Source organism: Solanum tuberosum, unplaced genomic scaffold (assembly GCF_000226075.1).
Source record: "Solanum tuberosum cultivar DM 1-3 516 R44 unplaced genomic scaffold, SolTub_3.0 scf00202, whole genome shotgun sequence".
NCBI classification, from domain to species: domain Eukaryota; kingdom Viridiplantae; phylum Streptophyta; class Magnoliopsida; order Solanales; family Solanaceae; genus Solanum; species Solanum tuberosum.
In genome coordinates, this window is record NW_006239128.1 from 666,667 (window position 1) to 672,837 (window position 6,171).

The following is a 6,171-nucleotide window of genomic DNA, read 5'->3' on the forward strand; positions in this document are numbered from 1 at the left end:
TAAAAATATTCTCCACAATATTTCCGTTCAGATGCATGAATTAGTCCTTTTCACGTCACTGGGGTATTACGTTGTTTCATCATTATGTTAAGACTCTAATTTATTGATTAAAAATTAGAAGTTTATCTGGAAGACTTTATTGGTATCATAAAATTATGTTTTCTACAATAATTCGAGGTTTGATTCATTGTTCTGAAAATCATGAATAATATCAAATCAGAGACATTATATGTGAAGAGGAGGTGTCCGAATGTCCCAGTGCGGAGGTATGAAAGACTGCCTATAGATAATATTAATTATTAAGAGAGGGAGAGGTAGATCGAAAAATATTGAGGAAATGTGATTACACAAGACATGACACAGTTCAAATGTTAGTTAGGAGGTTATGGAGATATAGATTAGAGTAGAAAGTTAGTAGGTTATAATGCATTGTCTTGTTATCCGTCCATACTAGTAATTATAGTATTGCTCTTGTAGTTTCTGGTTCTTCGATTTCCATTATTATTTGTTGTCTTGTACTTCGACTATCTTATGATTTTGTTGTAGTTACTTTCTAGTTACTATTTGATTATTTTTTTTGTTACTATCTGTTATTTCTTGTTCTTCTATTTTTTATTATTTTTTCTGAACTATTTTTCCCTTAAACCGAGGATCTATTATAAACAACCTCTCTATTTCTGATATAGGGATAAAATTTGCGTATACTCTATTTGTAGGACTAGATCACAAGGATTAAAATTTGATAAACAGTAACTAGATCACATGGACTAAAAATTTAATTTTGTCAATATTTCTAGGACAAATAGTGAAAATTACCATAAAAATAAAATTGAGAAAAAAAAGGACAATTTAGTTTCTAAATTAAGAAAGCTAAATAGACAAGCATATATATAGGGCACTGCCTATGAATTTAATTTTCTGTTGCTGTCAATTTTCTCAGCGAGATTTCTGGGCTATCCTTTTAATGCAAAAAAATTTCAAAATTTAATTCTTTTACCTATGTTTGGTTCCCGACTAATTCAAATTTGTAATGCGCAAGACTTGTTAAAATTGCTATGATGTATAATTTCACAAAGTGAAGTTTAAAGAGCGGAGAGTTTATGCAGACTTTACTCCTACCTAGGGGTTTCAAGATTTTTTTTTTATTTTCGAGAATAAAATTTGAAACCTCGTATTAACGGTGAAGGTTTGCAATATGTTTACTTTCATTCGATTAAAAAAACAATATTATTTTCAATCTTTTATGGAGAATTTTGAAATTTTTACCTTTAAACATATTACACTTTTCTGATTTACACATGCTTAAAGTGTAAAACAATTTTATTTTTTTAATGAAATTGATATTGTTTATACGTTACTCCAATCATTACTTTTAATTTTTGAATTAATTGTACGCTCAAATATTACGGCTCTTTTGTGAAAGTTTAATGCATTGAATTCGTCTTATTTAGATAATCTATAATAATATCTTAAAAAATGAATTTCTTATAGCTATGAATGTTAAATTATTATAATACCTTCGACTATTTCGAAGGGTTGTGATTGTTTCGATGAATTGTGATTTTTTTGAAGGATTGTGATTTTTCTGATAAGACATGATAAACACTGGTTGATAATGTCCTTTGTTAATTGTTAGCTATAAATAGAGTGGTTTCCTCTCACTTTTAAACTATGCATGTTTTTAATTTTCTACTCTTCTTCCTCTAACTTTTGTAGTCATTGAGTGAGTTTGAAATTCATCAAAATTTGAGGTACCACTATTCTGCTTTGATATACACGTGAAGGAACATTTTGATGCAATAGTTAATTGGTCTTAGATATACATGTGCAACACACGTTTCTAAAATCTAGTATATATAAAAAAATGATTTGACATGACATAAAAAATCATAGGGAAATTTTTTAAAAAATCAAACGTAGGTATCGATCAAAATTGGTCATGACTAGGTGTGGACGAGGAAAATCCAAGTTAATTTCAACCTTGAGGACATTCAAGTTGAGGACATATACAAGGCCACAAGCTATGAAATGGGTTAAAAATAAATTGATTTGACATACCAATATATATAATTGTCCTTTCAAGACATGAAAGAAAGGTTGTGAAATCAAAAATAGGTTTCTCATAAGAATCCTTAGGTTATTATAGCTAGCCTTAATTTATTAATTTTCTTATCGGTGTTGATTTTCTATCTGGTGTTTGGTATCCTCATTGCAGCTCGAGTAATTCAAAATTACGTGTGTAAAATCTATTGGGGAGGTAGCGTTTTCTATCAAGAATATGATATTATTAGTAATATAGGGTTTAGTCATAAGAAAAATCATTTTATGCAGGTATTAGTTATGCAATTGAAACGTTTAGTTATTCATGTATTAGTTAATCTGCTTTTTACATTGCAGGAAATAATATATAATTTTTTCTCATCACTTATTACACATCTTTCTTGATATAACTTACATAAAATTTAATATTGATATAATTCACCTCCAAATCAACCACGATCAAAAAAGTGATAATGCTATCCCTACATGAAACAAAGTAGCGTGGATATTTAGAGAACATAAGACATTCGTCAGTTAGTTCAGTGTTGGCGTAGAAAGCGGAGAAATAATTGAAGAGTATCGTCTAAAGTTGTGGTAATATTACTCCGATCTCGAATTTCAACTCTGAATATAAATTGTACTTTAATAAGAAGCACTTTACTATTTTAAATGAAAATTTCGACACGAATTTGAATTAATAATGTCCAAAGTGGGTGTCCATACACCAAATGAAAAAATAATACTCCCTCCCTTTTATTTTGTTAAAAAAAATATCACCTTATTATAATTAGAAATAATCTAACTGTAAAATTTTCATTTTATCGTTAATGATCTAAGAATCATTTCATACCACATATTTTTAGTTTTTTCTTTTCTTATATTCGATATTAGGTTAAACGATACCACATAAAATATGACGGATGGGGTAATAATAATTGAAGAATCCGTACGGAAACGAGAGGATATGTGAAGAGTTGGGCTTTGGGTATCTGAACATGGCCCTCCCCACTACCCCGTGTTTCCCTCTCCCCGCCCCCATCATTCATCAATGTCTCTGTCTTTTAACTTTTCGAGATTTTAATTTGATAAGTTTAATTTTAAGAAAGTTAAAAAAATAAATTTTATGATCTTAAATTAAAAATAGGTAAATTTTGAGCAAGTATACACTTAAATTTGTATAAAATTGAACAAGAAGTAGACATATGAGTCTTACGTGATATAATACACGTAGAATGTCATATAGGACTCAAATTGCCAAGTAGGATGCTGTGTAGGACGCGTGTGTCTATTGATTCAATTTTATACAAGTTTAAGCACCTACTTATGCACGTCTAAAGTTGGAAGGCATGGATGTGAGGTGAAATCAAGTTTAAATATTTTCTAAATATTATCCTCTCACCTCCTCCTTCCCAATATATTGTTCAAGTTTCAATTAATAATCTAATACGTGTTGTAGAATGTTAGAGTAGATTAAAGTTTCACTACATTAATTAAAGAGTGAATTGATAATCTTCTTAGTCCTTTAATGCATTAGTTTTTATAATTAAATTGGATATGAGATTCATTTCTTTTAACTCTATAAATATTTCTATGACAATTATATTAGATTCAAGATTCATTTCTTTTAACAATTACGAATGGTCAACTAATACACATTAGTAATTTAGCTTTTGATAAAGACATTAGACTGTATTTGATTAGACTTGTGTTGACCTTGCTATTAGCTGGATTTACCTAGGATTTCATATATATATATTTTTTTTTATTTTTTTATTTTTTTTTTATTATTATTATTTATTTATTTTTGTATATATATATATATATATATATATATATGACATGTTTTAATAGCAAAAACACATTTTTCAATACATTAAAGTTGAAAGTTTGAAAAAAGTTTCTTTTACGTTGTTAAACTTTATGAATATTTAGATAAGATATATAAAATGAAACTGAGAAATATATAGACTAAGTCGTGGTAAAAATATTTAATTATAGTATAATTTTGAAACTATTTGGTACAATTTGTAATAAGCAGTTTTATATAACAATATAATTCAATATAATTTCATATGAACCAGTTTTAATACAATAACAATTTCTAATAAGTAGTTTTAATACATACAAATTACAATATAATACTTGACAATTATAATTTTATAATTCTTATATACAATTTCTTATACGCAATTTTAATACAATAACAATATATTTTGAGTAGATTGTACACAAGAAACTATACTTTTTTCCTATTAATATTTGTTGTCATGTCACCCAATCTTTTCACAATCGACCGTTCTCATAGATAGTCGAATCTTCATCACATGTTTTTATATTTTTTTTCAACAATCAAATGATTTTACATTTTATGTAGGTCCTTTCACCTTTTGTTTTAACAATACAAATAGTTAGAGAAAATATTCAAATTTGTCTGTGTATTATATATATATATATATATTTAAATATTGTCAACTATTATACTTTATGGACAAATCATATCATTAGCATTAAATTATCTTGTATTTTCTTTTGTCATTATCTTATGATATTTATTGCTGATGGGAGAAGATAGATATTTCGTAAAATTAATCAAGATTGATACAAATTAATTTTGCACACCACAATTGTAAAAAAAATAAAGGAATAGTAATAGTAATCACTGTGATGGTGGTTTTTGACCTACCTATATATGTATCAAAAACCATAGACTTCTAATAATTTTTTTTTAAAAAAGAACTTCTATAAAATAAAAATTGTACTTGAAGAGTAAAAAAGATCACTATGCCGGGATCACACGATTTACCCTTAGAACAAAACTTTTTAGCACGAATCTCAATTAATCGAGCCTAACACATGCAAACCTTAAACCCTATACAATAGTTGACGTGTAGTACTCTTCCTCCTTTAATACATACACTTCACCATCAATCAATTTGATAAAATTCTTTTGCAGGACGCAATTACAATATAGTAAATATATTTATTTTCCATATTAAGCTGTAATTTAAACAGACTGAGTAAAAGTATAGTATTAAATTTCTGAGTAATTTTTGGTACTTAAGATTGTGATGTGTAACTGTTGCAGTGTACCACACACCAACCAATCCCTAATATCTCGTAATAATAATATTCACTTTTTTATCATCACATATTTTAGTATTTATACATCCACTCTTTAACACATTTTCTCATCACCACTCCAATATTATTATTTTTTTCCATTTCTCCCTTTCAATATTTTCCTAGGGTTAGGGTTTTGGTCAAGTACCTTTTTTATTTTCATGTTCGAGTTACATTTAATATGTTATTATCATTATAATTGTATCGATAAAGATCGTGATGATATAGTTCCAAGTCAATTTTTTGCAGGTGGAGCATCATCAAGATTCACATAGCTATATTAGGGCTTTTATAATTTTTAAAAGCCCTATGACGATGTGTGGGAATCTTGATGATGCTGCAGCGGCAAATAATGACTAATTTTTTTTTTACTAGAAACAATTTTCAATATTCATGAATCCAGATCGTTTGATATTGTAAGTATTTAATATCTTATCTTATAATTTACATTAAAATACATATGTTTGATTTTTCGTTAAAGGAGGTTTGGATGAATCATCTTTTGACCCTCTAGAAAAGATTAACATTGTAGATCCGCCTTTGAAACGAATAATCTATAATTTATCAAAATTATTATAGATAAAGAATGTCTGATTTTTTTTTTTACGATCTAATATTTATTTTCTCTATAAAAGTGAAGTCCATCTATTTTTTGTTTCAGAAAAAAAAAATATCCTAGATATATAATGTATTTTTTTTTTCCATCTCTTATTCTTGTTCATAATAATTATTTTTTCTGAACAATTGACCGTACTGTCTGATGTTGCAGTAAGTATGTCTGTACTTCCAATGTAAAAGGTAGATACACAAAAAAACACACACTTGCTACGACTTCTTACACTTTTAAAATATCACTATTTTCCTTTGAATAATATTTAGTGACTATTTTCATAGATTTTTTGATTCGATAGAAAAATTAGAAAGTTTTTCTGTATTTCAATGAGAATCTATTTTTGAGTTGATTCGATGAAAAATGGATGGAAAAAAATCATGTTTGTAATAAAAATGTTT

At 27.2% G+C, this 6,171-nt stretch overlaps 1 non-coding gene across 1 annotated transcript; it reads left to right on the forward strand.

Moving 5' to 3' along the window:
* Nucleotides 1-5,411: 5,411 nt before the first annotated feature.
* Nucleotides 5,412-5,503, forward strand: MIR172D (microRNA MIR172d). Its single transcript, NR_127258.1, has one exon. It is a non-coding gene; the product is annotated as a microRNA MIR172d (primary transcript).
* The last annotated feature ends 668 nt before the right edge of the window (nucleotides 5,504-6,171 follow it).